This window comes from Hyalella azteca, unplaced genomic scaffold, assembly GCF_000764305.2.
Source record: "Hyalella azteca isolate HAZT.00-mixed unplaced genomic scaffold, Hazt_2.0.2 contig4515, whole genome shotgun sequence".
Lineage (NCBI taxonomy): Eukaryota > Metazoa > Arthropoda > Malacostraca > Amphipoda > Hyalellidae > Hyalella > Hyalella azteca.
In genome coordinates, this window is record NW_025934728.1 from 1 (window position 1) to 16,120 (window position 16,120).

The 16,120-nt window shown below is 42.2% G+C and overlaps 1 protein-coding gene across 1 annotated transcript in view; it reads left to right on the forward strand.

Moving 5' to 3' along the window:
• Positions 1-4,367: 4,367 nt before the first annotated feature.
• LOC108675262 (filamin-A) overlaps positions 4,368-16,120 on the forward strand; it is a gene marked incomplete in the record, with an annotated part of 40,359 nt that continues 28,606 nt past the window's right edge. Inside the window, 1 exon segment of the mRNA XM_047880048.1 lies at positions 4,368-4,592.

Genomic DNA, 16,120 nt, shown 5'->3' on the forward strand with positions numbered 1-16,120 from the left:
CTCATAACATATACAGTATATGCGAGGTATATTTATATATACACTGACTCCTGTCAGTATACCTCGCGTATAATGCATCTTCTGAGAACCAAAACTCGTTCTCCATGTCCCTAAACAGCCTTGCGATGTATCACCATCTGCAATATTTCATTTCATTTTTATTAGAGATATTTTAACGAATTGTATTTATATGCACAATTATGGCTATCTTTTTCATTTCGCGTCTATGAAACGTACTGTTTACAATGGAAATATACCTTCGCGATCCATTATTGTAGACGAAATTACTGTTAATTCAACACTGATGATACCCGTTGCTATATGCGGCTCGCAGTACTGATGAATCGTAGCATGTATTCTTTGTAAAGTCTGACATCATTCATGGCATAGTATTCATGTGTAGTCTGCCTGTATTCATATCATAATATTCATGTGTAGTCTGCTACTATTCATACAGCATAATTTTCATGCATAGTCTTGCACTATTCATACAGCATAATATCCATTCATAGTCTTGTAGTATTAATACAGCATATTATTCATTCATAGTCTTGCACTATTCATCTCCTACTATCGCCAACCGACCACAGTTTCCTCCCAGTCTCAGGGACGGCGTCCACTTCCATCGACGTCGGGGACGGCAGCTCGCGTCACGAGTCCCCAGGACCCACGTCCCCGAGGGGACCAGGCCTCGGCCCCACGTCCCTGAGGGGACCAGGCCTCGGCCCCACGTCCCCGAGAGGATCAGGCCTCGGCCCCACGTCCCCGCGAGGGACGAAGGTGCACCACATCAGCATCGACGACGACGTCTTCCTCAAGGATGTCCAGGACGTCCCCGTGAAGTCCAAGAAGTTCGAAGACCCGGGATTCCTGAGGAGCTCAGTCAATTCCTCCAGTTTATCACAAAAATTTACTGATAAAAAATCTGCTGCAAGTTCAGCCGATCGCGCCATTTCGCACAAAAATAAGAACGATTCTATTATTTCAAGAGTTTTTCCCGATAAAAATTTAAATCTGCAGGACTCGTTTGCACAAGAAGAATTCTCGAGCAATAAAGAGAAGTTCCAGGTCGGCGATCAGGACTACGAGCGTTCCAGTTCTCGATTGTCCAGGCGAACCCAACAGAACCCTGAGCCCGGAAACCCTTACTTCAGACGGTCTCAGGAGTACAGATATCAATCCAAGGAATACCCGCTAGAAGATGTAGCGGAATCTGCTGCTGGCGCCAGTCAAAACCGAAAGAATAATAACCATGAATACGAAAACGTGGACTTCAAGTCCAAAAACTGGACGCAGAAGTCCTATTCATCCAAGTCTTACATCTCGTCCTCCTCAGCCAAGGACTCAGGACTTCGGTTCTCAAGAAGCTCTACGGACGCGGACCAAACTTTTTTAGGTAAATTGGACACGACGCACGAGGCCAGAAGCCTCAGAACTTCAGAAGATCCTCGTCCAACTGAAGACCTCGAGTCGCGTCTCTCCCGACTAGGGAAAGGATCCTTTGACTCGCCAAGGATCGATCCTTCCCGCGTTTCTGTTTCGGGATCCGCCGTTCGCCTCGTGGGCGTTCACGAGAACGCAGAGTTCTCTTTGTCGGCGCCGCAAGCCCTGCGACCTGAAGACGTCAACGTTAATATAATAGGTGCGTGCTGCTTGAGGGTTGTTAGCGGCCAGTAAAGGCCATCACACGGCCAGTAGTGGCCATCACACGGCCAGTAATGGCCATCACACGGCCAGTAGTGGCCATCTCACACGGCCAGCAATGGCCATCACACGACCAGTAATGGCCATCACAAGGCCAGTAATGGCCATCACAAGGCCAATAATGGCCATCACACGCAGCCAGTAGTGCTATCACAAGGCCAGTAATGGCCATCACACAGCCAGTAATGGCCATCACACGGCCAGTAATGGCCATCACAAGGCCAGTAATGGCCATCACACAGCCCAGTAATGGCAATCACACGGCCAGTTATGTCCAACATACGGCCAGTAATTGCCATCACGCAGCCAGTAATGGCCATCACACGGCCAGTAGTGGCCATCATACGGCCAGTAATGGCCATCACACAGCAAGAATTGGCCATGTGTTGAAAACTTTCCTTGCCTTGAACTACCCGATAAATGCCCGTAACGTAATGACCAGCGTAACATGTAACTAATAATAAACATTCTGTGACTGATAATAAACAATCTGTAACTGATAATACGCATTTAACGTTTTATCTCCGTCACAAACTGTGAGATTCGATTTAGTTGTAGTTTTGGACTTTGTGTTGCCTAAATTATATTTGATATTTTGGTAGCCAAATTCAACACTAACTTTACGATAAGAACCATGACACCGCGATAAGAACCATGACACCACGATAAGAACCATGACACCACGATAAGAACCATGACACCACGATAAGAACCATGACACCACGATAAGAACCATGATGGTACCAGGGCCGGGGGAGGTGGAGGTGGGGGTGGAGCTACACCCAGGGAGGGTGGGGGAGGTGGTGGCCGTGTTCAGCCCCGCGGTGGTGGGGGAACACCGCGTCCACGTCCGCGTGGGGGACTTGCGCGTCCCCGGCAGTCCCTTCAGGTGCTCTGCGCTCAGGCTTTTGCTATATAATATATAACTTTTATAATATATAACCCTTATAAGTCTATATTAATAAATATAACTTTTATAATATATAACCCTTATAAGTCTATATTAATAAATATAACTCTTATAATATATAACCCTTATAAGTTTATCTTAATAAATATAACTCTTATAATATATGACTCTTATAACTCTATCTTAATATATATAACTCTTATAATATAACTCTCATATCTCTATCTTAATATATATAACTCTTGTTAATAATGTATATATTATATGAGCGTACATGTATCATTCATGATGATTGATGTCTGATGATAGATGGTTTAACATTGTTGATCATTCTTAGGTTTAAATGAATATGGAAATATTTGTTATTAATATATAGCCTCATAACTACTTAACCCTCCTCTCTTTAGGTGCTACGTGTTACACTCCCCTCTCTCATTAACTCTAATTGGTGCTAATTTTATTATTCCAACGTTTTTCACTTTAAGTTTTAAAATCATTTACCCTACCCCCCTTCCTAAATTCAACCACCCCTCTAAATTCAACCCCCCCCCACCCCCCGTCAGGTGCTATGTGTGTCACGCCCCGCTCTCATTAACTCTAATTGTTGCTAATTAACTTAACACATTAATTACTGCTAATTATATTATCCTATCTTGTTCACTTAAATTTTTATAATCATTTACCCTACCACCCCCCTAAATTCAACCCCCTCACCCTAAATTCAACCCCCACCCCCCCGCAGGTGCTACGTGTACGACGCGCAGGCCATCCGCGTGGGCGACGTGCCGGACGGCTACGTCGGCAGGCCCGTCGAGTTCGAAAGTGAGTCAACCGCACTCAGCGACATACTGTAAGTGGGTCATGCTGATGAAATGATGGGTGATGCTATTCAAATAGACACCCTTTAAGCGGACTTTGTATGATGTGATGATTAGATGGGGGCTAAACTGGGTCAAGGTGACCCAGTTAGGATTCGAACATTCCTCAGAGTGTACCAAGTCCGTGCAAGATTTTTCTTACATTGCCTCCCACAATTCCCCACCCCCCCCCCCCCAAACTCTCACCCTCTCCTCGCCCTCGCCCCCTCCTACTCCCTTTCCTCTCCCTACTCCTCCAACTCTCACCTTCCCCTCACCCCCTCCTCCCCCTCCTCCCCCCAGTCGACGGCTCAGACGCGGGCTCGGGTAACCTCGAGATCCTCGTGAACGGCGGTCACGTGACATCCCACGTCCGCAGCCTCGGCCACCAGCGCTTCGTGGCGTCCTTCGTGCCGCACACGGCCATCCTGCACACGGTGGACATGTCCTTCAACGGCGACACGGTGCCAGGTGAGAGCCATCCTGCACACGGTGGACATGTCCTTCAACGGCGACACGGTGCCAGGTGAGGGCCATCCTGCACACGGTCGACATGTCCACCATGCGCATAGCCACATATTATTAGTGTCATGCTTCACTTCGTAACAATATTTGCGAGTGATGACGGACTGTTCCTGATACCGCAATGCCTCGGGGGTATAGGTGTGGAATAAAGCTTAACCTTTTATTAAGTCATGAACTTCAAACCAGACTTATTATCTCAATTAACCGGAGTTCAGTCATTACTGGCAAGGCAAGGCAAGCCAAGCCAGAGATTGTTCGGCTGGCTGCGTCTCAGGCAAGCCAGGGTTCACTCAGCTGGCTGAGACTGACTGGCTGAGCCATTCCAGGCGCGGCGGCGGCAACCCGCTACTCCAGCTCAGTGCCGCGTTAGCTTTGGTCGAGTGTGCATCGCTGCCGCAGCTCCGTTGAAATCATAACCTGGAAATAACCGCGCAATTTAATATTCAATCCGCAGTGTAAGAAATATCAGTAAATATTATTTCAAAGATTACGAAGAGTGCGTGAGTGAGGAAAGTGAGTTCGTAGTTGTGCAGTTGACATATAAGTAGGAATTTGGACACACCTCAGGAGGAAGGCTGACATCTTGCACGCGTGAGGTAAGAGACGCTCGTATTGTCTCATGTGTGTCGTTGCTTTTTATTTGTAAATTTATTTCTTCTTGTTGCAATTTTCATCGTGCATTCTTTGATTTTATTTGTATAATTATTCCCTCTTGTAGCGATTTTCTTTTTGCCTTCTTTGCTTTTATTTGTGTACGAAATCTTCATTTTATTTTTATATTTAATCCGTCTTGTTGCAATTTTCTTCATGCATTCAATAATGTTTAATTATACTGCTTTCGTTTTATTTTTTCTGATTAGAAATTATTTAGAAAATGAACGCTGCTATTTGGCTTCGAATATCAACTGCTGAGAAATAAAAGCTGGATCGTTCGTAAGTTGTTTAAATAATTAAAACTAAAATTATTAATTATTGCGGCCGATGCCTTACGCCGAGGTCATAAACAATATTTATTCTTCGTCTCGGCGGCACTTGATGTTTCTTGTCTGGAGGATGAACAATATTTGTATTGTAATAGCAGCGTTATATATGCTTTAGTATAACAGCTTATGCAGAGGGTATAATAGTAGCGTTATTTAAGCGTATTATAACTGCTTATTTAGGCGGTATAAAAGCAGCGTTAAAGCTGCATGTATAAGCGTTATTATAACTGCTTATATGTAGGTGGTATAATAGCAGCGCTATACCCGTATAAGCGTTATTATAACTGCTTATGTAGGCGGTATAATAGGTGCGCTATACCCGTATAAGCGTTATTATAACTGCTTATGTAGGCGGTATAACAGCAGCGCTATACCCGTATAAGCGTTATTATGACTGCTTAAGTAGGCGGTATAATAGGTGCGCTATTCCCGTATAAGCGTTATTATAACTGCTTAAGTAGGCGGTATAATAGGTGCGCTATACCCGTATAAGAGTTATTATGACTGCTTATGTAGGCGGTATAATAGGTGCGCTATACCTGTATAAGCGTTATTATAACTGCTTATGCAGGGGGTATAATAGCAGCGTTATATGAGCGTTATTATAACGGCGTATGTAGGCGGTATAATAGCAGCGCTACATGAGCGTTATTATTAACTGCTTATGTAGGTGGTATAATAGCAGCGTTATGTAAGCGTTATTATAACTGCTTATTTAGGCGGTGTAATAGCAGCGCTACATGAGCGTTATTATAACTGCTTAAGTAGGCGGTATAATAGCAGCGCTACATGAGCGTTATTATAACAGCTTATGTAGGTGGTATAATAGCAGCGCTATGTAAGCGTTATTATAACAGCTTATGTAGGCGGTATAAAAGCAGCGTTATACCTGTATAAGCGTCATTATATCTGCTAATGTAGGCGGTATAATAGCAGCGTTGTATGAGCGTTATTATAACAGCTTTTAATAACGTTATAATATCAGCGTTTGTCAAAGCCGTGGTACGGTATAGAGGCCACGTGATGATGACAAGAAGCGTGCAGCATTTATGGCTGCCTCAATATACTTATTTTAATTCATCCTGAATACGCAAAAAAACTAAAAAAGTACGTATAATGTACTTTTTTTACGTATTTTTTTTTAAAGTACGTCTAATGTACTTTTTTTTACATATTTTTTTTAAAAGTACGTATAATGTACTTTTTTAAGTATTTTTTTAAAAATACGTATAATATACTTTTTTTACGTATTTTTTTAAAAGTACGTTTAATGTACTTTTTTACGTATTTTTTTTTTTTAAAGTACGTATAATGTACTTTTTTACGTATTTTTTTTAAAAGTACGTATAATGTACTTTTTTACGTATTTCTTTTAAAGTTCGTATAATGTACTTTTTTACGTATTTTTTTTTAAAGTACGTATATTGTACTTTTTTACGTATTTTTTTTTAAAAGTACGTATAATGTACTTTTTTACGTATTTTTTTTAAAGTGCGTATAATGTACTTTATTACGTATTTTTTTTTAAAGTACGAAAAATGTACTTTTTTACGGTTTTTTTAAATTACGTATAATGTACTTTTTTTACGTATTTTTTTTTAAAGTACGTATAATGTACTAAAAAAAGTACGTATAATTACAAAAATACATGATTAATTCGATTAATAAATAATATGCAGTACAATCTAATCGTTTAGGAGTACGCCGAACAATAAATTTATGATTTGAAATTTCTATTAAATCGATTGATAGTAACTTAGTTGATTTTCAAGGGGTTTTACAGAAAGGCTTAGCCGAGACGTCGCTGAAGCGCTCAATGGATGGTTCTCGGCACAACGTTATGAAAGCGACGTTATATATAAGAGTTATATTAGCTGCATTTTAAAGGAGATATGTTGTTAGTAGCGTTATTTAGACGTTATAATTGCAGCGTTATATAGGAGTTATATTATTAGCAGCGTTATTTAGTCGTATATAGTAGCAGCGTTTTATAAGAGTTATATTATTAGCAGCGTTATATAGCTGTTATAGTTACAGCGTTTTATAAGAGTTATATTATTAGCAGCGTTATATAGCTGTTATAGTTACAGCGTTTTATAAGAGTTATATTATTAGCAGCGTTATTCAGTCGTATATAGTAGCAGCGTTTTATAAGAGTTATATTATTAGCAGCGTTATATAGCTGTTATAGTTACAGCGTTTTATAAGAGTTATATTATTAGCAGCGTTATTTAGTCGTATATAGTAGCAGCGTTTTATAAGAGTTATATTATTAGCAGCGTTATATAGCTGTTATAGTTACAGCGTTTTATAAGAGTTATATTATTAGCAGCGTTATTTAGTCGTATATAGTAGCAGCGTTTTATAAGAGTTATATTATTAGCAGCGTTATATAGACGTTATAGTAGCAGCGTTATATAAGAGTTATATTATAGCAGCGTTATATAAGAGTTATATTAGCAGCGTTATATAAGAGTTATATTAGCAGCGTTATATAAGAGTTATATTAGCAGCGTTATATAAGAGTTATATTAGCAGCGTTATATAAGAGTTATATTAGCAGCGTTATTCAGACGTTATAGTAGCAGCGTTATATAAGAGGTATGTTATTAGCAGCGTTATTTAGACGTTATAGTAGCAGCGTTATATAAGAGGTATGTTATTAGCAGCGTTATATAGACGTTATATTAGCAGCGTTATATAAGAGTTATAGTAGCAGCGTTATATGTATAAGAGTTATATTATAGCAGCGTTATATAACAGTTATAGTAGCAGCCTTTTATAACAGCTATATTAGCAGCCTTTTATAAGAGTTGTTAGCAACGTTATTTAGACGTTATTTTAGCAGCATTATATAAGAGTTATATTAGCTGGCTTTTTGTAACAGTTATATTGTTAGCAGCGTTATTTAGACGTTATAGTAGCAGCGTTAAATAAGAGTTATATTAGCAGCATTATTTAGACGTTATAGTAGCAGCGTTATATAAGAGTTATATTAGCAGCATTATTTAGACGTTATAGTAGCAGCGTTATATAAGAGTTATATTAGCAGCGTTATTTAGACGTTTTAGTAGCAGCGTTATATAAGAGTTATATTAGCAGCGTTATTCAGACGTTATAGTAGCAGCGTTATATTAGCAGCGTTATATAGACGTTATATTAGCAGCGTTATATAAACGTTATATTAGCAGCGTTATTCGATCAGACGTTATAGTAGCAGCGTTATATAAGTGTTAAACAAGGTGTCACGTAATACCTGGCATTCCTCAGGGCATATTAGGCGTAATGCCACGCATACCTCGGCTGAGAAATACGCCTCACAGCGAGCATTCCTCAGGGGATTTGACTGATGCTTGGCTATGTGCGATCAGGATTGTTACGGCGACACTCAAGAGGGTTACGGTGCTATATTCTGGATTGTTACGGCGCTACTCAGGATTGTTACGTCTCCACGCAAGATTGTTACGGCGTCACTCAAAATTGTTACGGCGCTATACTTGATATTGTTACGGTGCTACTCAGGATTGTTACGGCGCCACTCAGGATTGTTACGGCGCTATACTTGATATTGTTACGGCGCTATACTCAGGATTGTTACGGCGCTACTTGATATTGTTACGGCACTACTCAGTATTGTTACGGCGCTGCTCAGTATTAGGATTGTTACGGCGCTACTCAGGATTGTTACGGCGCTACTCAGGATTGTTACGGCGCTACTCAGGATTGTTACGGCGATGCTCAGGATTGTTACGGCGCTATACTTGATATTGTTACGGTGCTGCTCAGGATTGTTACGGCGCTATACTTGATATTGTTACGGCGCTACTCAGGATTGTTCTACGGCGGCACTCAAAATTGTTACGACTCTACTCAAAATTGTTACGGCGCTACTTGATATTGTTACGGTGCTGCTCACGATTGTTACGGCGCTATACTTGATATTGTTACGGCGCTATACTTGATATTGTTACGGCGCTACTCAGGATTGTGTTACGGCGCTACTCAAAATTGTTACGGCGCTACTCAAAATTGTTACGACTCTACTCAAAATTGTTACGGCGCTACTCAAAATTGTTACGACTCCACTCAAAATTGTTACGGCGCTACTTGATATTGTTACGGTGCTACTCAGTATTGTTACGGCGCTACTTGATATTGTTACGGCGCTGCTCAGGATTGTTACGGCGCTATACTTGATATTGTTACGGCGCTACTCAGGATTGTTACGGCGCTACTTGATATGGTTACGGCGCTACTCAGTATTATTACGGCGCTGCTCAGTATTGTTACGGCGCTACTCAGGATTGTTACGACGCTGCTCTAAATTATTACGGCGCCACTCTAAATTGTCACGGCGCCACTCTAAATTTTTACGGCTCCACTTTAAATTGTTACGGCTCCACTCTAAATTGTTACGGCTCCACTCTAAATTGTTACGGCTCCACTTTGAATTCTTACGGCTCCACTCTAAATTCTTACGGCTCCACTTTAAATTGTTACGGCTCCACTCTAAATTCTTACGGCTCCTCTCTAAATTCTTACGGCTCCACTCTAAATTGTTACGGCTCCACTCTAAATTGTTACGGCTCCACTCTAAATTGTTACGGCTCCACTCTAAATTGTTACGGCTCCACTCTAAATTGTTATGGCTCCACTCTAAATTGTTACGGCTCCACTCTAAATTGTTACGGCTCCACTTTGAATTCTTACGGCTCCACTCAAAATTGTTACGGCGTCACTTGGAAGTGTTAATTACGGCGCTACTCAGGATTGTTACGCAATGTTACGGCGGCTCCGTAGCGCCGTTGTTTATCTCGCCGCAAGAGGCCGCGTCATCAGCAACCGAGGCTGTTACTAATGTCGCCACATCCAATGTCGCCACATCCAATGTCGCCACATCCAATGTCGCCACATCCAATGTCGCCACATCCAATGTCGCCACATCCAATGTCGCCACATCCACTGTCGCCACATCCAATGTCGCCACATCCACTGTCGCCACATCCACTGTCGCCACATCCACTGTCGCCACATACAATGTCGCCACATCCAATGTGGTGGATAAGAGGCTGCGAGAGGGTTGATAGACATGGATGTTTGCATTGACATTTTATATTTTATCTGTTTATTATATAAATAAATAATTAATATGTTTGTATTATATAAATATAATATAAACATATTATATAAATTATAATATGTTTATCTGTTTATTGAGAAGCCTGAGGCGCGTGATGGTGAAGTGATGGTGGTGCAAGTGTGATGGTGGTGCAGGTGTGATGGTGAAGTGATGGTGGTGCAGGTGTGATGGTGAAGTGATGGTGGTGCAGGTGTGATGGTGAAGTGATGGTGGTGCAGGTGTGATGGTGAAGTGATGGTGGTGCAGGTGTGATGGTGAAGTGATGGTGGTGCAGGTGTGATGGTGAAGTGATGGTGGTGCAGGTGTGATGGTGAAGTGATGGTGGTGCAGGTGTGATGGTGAAGTGATGGTGGTGCAGGTGTGATGGTGAAGTGATGGTGGTGCAGGTGTGATGGTGAAGTGATGGTGGTGCAGGTGTGATGGTGAAGTGATGGTGGTGCAGGTGTGATGGTGAAGTGATGGTGGTGCAGGTGTGATGGTGAAGTGATGGTGGTGCAGGTGTGATGGTGAAGTGATGGTGGTGCAGGTGTGATGGTGAAGTGATGGTGGTGCAGGTGTGATGGTGAAGTGATGGTGGTGCAGGTGTGATGGTGAAGTGATGGTGGTGCAGGTGTGATGGTGAAGTGATGGTGGTGCAGGTGTGATGGTGAAGTGATGGTGGTGCAGGTGTGATGGTGAAGTGATGGTGGTGCAGGTGTGATGGTGAAGTGATGGTGGTGCAGGTGTGATGGTGAAGTGATGGTGGTGCAGGTGTGATGGTGAAGTGATGGTGGTGCAGGTGTGATGGTGAAGTGATGGTGGTGCAGGTGTGATGGTGAAGTGATGGTGGTGCAGGTGTGATGGTGAAGTGATGGTGGTGCAGGTGTGATGGTGAAGTGATGGTGGTGCAGGTGTGATGGTGAAGTGATGGTGGTGCAGGTGTGATGGTGAAGTGATGGTGGTGCAGGTGTGATGGTGAAGTGATGGTGGTGCAGGTGTGATGGTGAAGTGATGGTGGTGCAGGTGTGATGGTGAAGTGATGGTGGTGCAGGTGTGATGGTGAAGTGATGGTGGTGCAGGTGTGATGGTGAAGTGATGGTGGTGCAGGTGTGATGGTGAAGTGATGGTGGTGCAGGTGTGATGGTGAAGTGATGGTGGTGCAGGTGTGATGGTGAAGTGATGGTGGTGCAGGTGTGATGGTGAAGTGATGGTGGTGCAGGTGTGATGGTGAAGTGATGGTGGTGCAGGTGTGATGGTGAAGTGATGGTGGTGCAGGTGTGATGGTGAAGTGATGGTGGTGCAGGTGTGATGGTGAAGTGATGGTGGTGCAGGTGTGATGGTGAAGTGATGGTGGTGCAGGTGTGATGGTGAAGTGATNTTGAAATGATTAGCAAAGTTCACCCTTAAGGAGACAACCATTGAAATGATTAGCAAAGTTCACCCTTAAGGAGACAACCATTGAAATGATTAGCAAAGTTCACCCTTAAGGCGACAACCATTGAAATGATTAGCAAAGTTCACCCTTAAGGCGACAACCATCGAAATGATTACCAAAACAGGGGCGTAGGTATTGGGTAGGATGGAGTAGGCTAGATTAATATCATATGAGTAGGATGGATTAATAGCATATGAGTAGGATGGATTAATAGCATATAAGTAGGATGGATTAATAGCATATGAGTAGGATGGATTAATAGCATATGAGTAGGATGGATTAATGTCATTCATTGAAACTTATTCAATATTTGTATTATTATTATTAATGTGCCGGTGAAAGGACAAGAAATCGTGTACAGTTCGCCCGCATTACCTCCTGTTAGGTGGCCCCATAGACGTGACCTGCTGTACAGCAGTTAATGAACTGCATGGTATTCTATCATGTTAACATAACACCACGATAACATATCTCATGACTTCACATGATTATGTTATTATGACGGTATTCTATCATGTTAACATAACACCACGATAACATATCGCATGTCTTCACATTATTATGTTATTATGACGGTATTCTATAATGTTAACATAACATCACGATAACATATCGCATGTCTTCACATTATTATGTTATTATGACGGTATTCTATAATGTTAACATATAACATCACGATAACATATCGCATGTCTTCACATGATTATGTTATTATGACGGTATTCTATCATGTTAACATAACATCACGATAACATATCGCATGTCTTCACATTATTATGTTATTATGACGGTATTCTATAATGTTAACATAACATCACGATAACATATCGCATGTCTTCACATTATTATGTGCAAGGAAATCGTTTTAACAGTTTTTGGGTCTGGCACACGACGTACGCGATTCATTCACTGTCTTACTGATCTTATGTTCAATAAGCTTTATTAATTAATTATTGAGATTCTTCTTATGCACGAGAAACAATTTAAATATTGCAATATTAAAATCCTTATTGTTGTTAAGGTTGCTTACTCAATACCTTGCTTCTGGCCTGTGGTCGGCGTACTAACGATACATGCCACATCAAATGCCACATCAAACAGATCCATGCCACATCAAATAGGGGTCCATGCCACATCAAATGCCACATCAAACAGCTAGATCCANCATATGAAGCATTGCTCCGGCCCTCATATGAAGCATTGCTCCAGCTCTCATACGAAGCATTGCTCCGGCTCTCATATGAAGCATTGCTCCGGCTCTCATATGAAGCATTGCTCCGGCTCTCATATGAAGCATTGCTCCGGCCCTCATATGAAGCTGTCTCTTATACACATCTAGATGTGTATAAGAGACAGACTTTAAGCTGTGTTGACATGAAAACTAACGCGCACTGTAGTTTTTCTGCAAATTGCAACTTCTGCACGGCGTGAAGCGAGTTTCTTCTTTTATTGATGCGGTCGTGTTGACAATTGTATGAATATTTGTGCAGTTTTTATAGATGTTTGTGTAGTTTGACAGAAGCTGTTCTTTAATGCAGGTTTCATTGAAGACCAGAGAGTATTTCTTATTGATAATCTTCTTATTGTTTTTCTCTATTCGGCGAATTAGGTTCTTGATAGGAAGAGAAAATCCAAAAATCAGGTTTCCAAGGGACATTTTATATTATTATAGATGGTGGACTCAGGCATTAAGTATTCTAGTTACTGCAGGTGATATTAAACTGTATATTTCATCGAACATGATGTGGAAAACATCGAATGTTCGCGGATTCTTGTCTATTCTATTTACTAGTAATTATATCTGGTCCTTGTACCGAATAATATTACTAATGTGCTTCATATTACGCTACTCGTCGCACTAGACTGCGTTGACTTCTTTGTCACATTTCTCTACTCTTAAAATGAATAACAGGCTATACAGATACCGCTATGAAAAAGACATCCTCAACTTTACTCGCGAACTTTGTTCTCTGATAGCCTTCGTAATTAGGGTTCGAACTCAGGGTAGTTCTTGTTCTCAGGGTAGCCCTCAGGGTTCGAACTCAGGGTATATATAGTTCCTGTTCTCAGGGTAGCCCTCAGGGTTCGAACTCAGGGTAGCTCTTGTTCTCAGGGTTGTTCTGAGGGTTCGAACCCCCGACCAGTACCACTATTTACGAGTGTGTGCGTAGGAGCGTTCGTGTAGTCACTGTAGTGCATGTGCTTTCTCCTGCGGTTTTGGTTCTGCTGTGCGGCCTCAGACTAGGCCGACTGGATCATGACTCAGTCAAGACTGTGCAGCATAAGACTAGGCCGACTGGATCATGACTCAGTCAAGATAGACCCACGTCCCTGGTAGACCCACAGACCTAAACAGTTGTGGTAGACCCACGTACATCCCTGTTAGACCCCACGTACATCCCTGTTAGACCCACGTACATCCCTGTTAGACCCACTGTCTTGTTCGATCGACACTGCAAGACCGAACAGGTCTGGCTCAACACAAATGTCCTGGAAGCAGCAAAGAATAGAAAACCGAAGGATCTCGGTTGCACATTATTCACTACATAGTTAATTATAACAGGAACCGCAATGGAAAAGAGTTTGTTGACTTGTTCTATGGAAAAATAATGTCGGTAAGTTTACTTATATTGAAAACCAACCAATGCGATTATGGCGCTCGTTATTCTTCTAAATTTATATCAATTATATATTGTTAGTGATGTGTGGTGAACAGCTGCTATCTTAAGTGTTGAGACACCGTTTCAAGTGATATGGGAAATAACTCCCTTAGGTAAACAGTAAATCCTGATTGTGGTTGTGGGTGAACCGTTATTACGGTTATGTGTGAACCGTTATTACGGTTGTGGGTGAAGAAATGTTACAGTTGTGGGTGTAGAAATGTTACAGTTGTGGGTGTAGAAATGTTACAGTTGTGGGTGAAGAAATGTTACAGTTGTGGGTGAAGAAATGTTACAGTTGTGGCTGAAGAAATGTTACGGCTGTGGGTGAAAACATGTTGCGGTTGTCGGTGGAAATATACCACAGTTGTGGGTGAAGAAATGTTACGGTTGTGGGTGAAGAAATGTTACGGCTGTGGGTGAAAACATGTTGCGGTTGTCGGTGGAAATATATCACTGTGATGTGGGTGAAGAAATATTACAGTTTAGATAAAAAAATGTTACAGTAGTGGGTGGACTCGCTGTCAAGAAAGTGATCAAACCATCGCACTTGCTGCCGCCACATCTCGCTTTCCGTTTCCATATCAGCAAGCATTGGTCCGGCTCTCATGTGAAGCATTGCTCCGGCTCTCATATGAAGCATTGCTCTGGCTCTCATATGAAGCACTGCTCCGGCTCTCATATGAAGCATTGCTCCGGCTCTCATATGAAGCATTGCTCCGGCTCTCTTAATTATGAAGCATTGGCTCTCTTATGAAGCATCTTTAATAGTCTTCTGAAAGACTGGGCTATCTAAAAGTATTTGAGGAAAGTGAGGTGTTCAACTATAGGTTTTTGAAGAGAGAAAAGTCTTCAATAGTCTTTTAGAAGAGTAGGGTGACAAATTTCTCATTTGTTGTTGTCGGCTCATGAGCGGTCTGTTTTGTGCTCAGAACATGATTCTGTATTGAAGGTATTGCTGGTCTTGAAAAACCTCAACATTTTTTATTACATTCAACAATCGCGACAGTAAAACAGTAAACCATCTTCAAGATCCCCGCCAATCAGAGTGTTTTAACTGCTACTAGGTTTTAACTGCTACTAGGTCTAGGTCTGCTAAGATCTGGTAATATAACCGTCTGTTAATTAGATGCAATTAATATGGTTCGTGTGTTCAGCTTCACCGCGCATTTGTCGTGACTTAACAAATGACTTCGCTGTCGTACAAGCCACAGTGGGCACCCCGCGTGGTGCTCTGGGCCTATACTTTCAAATAAAGTTAAGAGATCGTAAGTTTATCAGCCAATCATTGACGGCCTTTCAAGCAAAATCCACCAATCATAGACAAGAAAATAGAGCGTAAGTACTAACGTTCACTTAGCGAGCTTTGAAAGTATCCACCAATCATAGACAAGAAAATAGAGCGTAAGTACTTACGTTTGCTTAGCGAGTTTTGAAAGTATGGCCCCTGTACTGTGTGTGGTTGTGGCGTTTACTTTAAGTGTTGCATCTCATTGCCTGCCCGGACTAAGGACGGCAGAACAAAGAGGTGGTGGTACAGCGTGGCCTGGGACTGCGTCTATTGTAAGCTATAGCGTCTATTGTAAGCTGATGTACATAGCGTCTATTGTATAGCGTATTATTTTATGAAGCGAGTCAACGAGTCCAGCTCACCCAGCTTCCCAGCTCATCCAGCTGCCCAGCTCATCCAGCTGCCCAGCTCATCCAGCTGCCCAGCTCATCCAGCTGCTCAGCTCATCCAGCTGCTCAGCTCATCCAGCTGCCCAGCTCATCCAGCTGCCCAGCTCATCCAGCTGCCCAGCTCATCCAGCTGCCCAGCTCATCCAGCTGCCCAGCTCATCCAGCTGCCCAGCTCATCCAGCTGCCCAGCTCATCCAGCTGCCCAGCTCATCCAGCTGCCCAGCTCATCCAGCTGCCCAGCTCATCC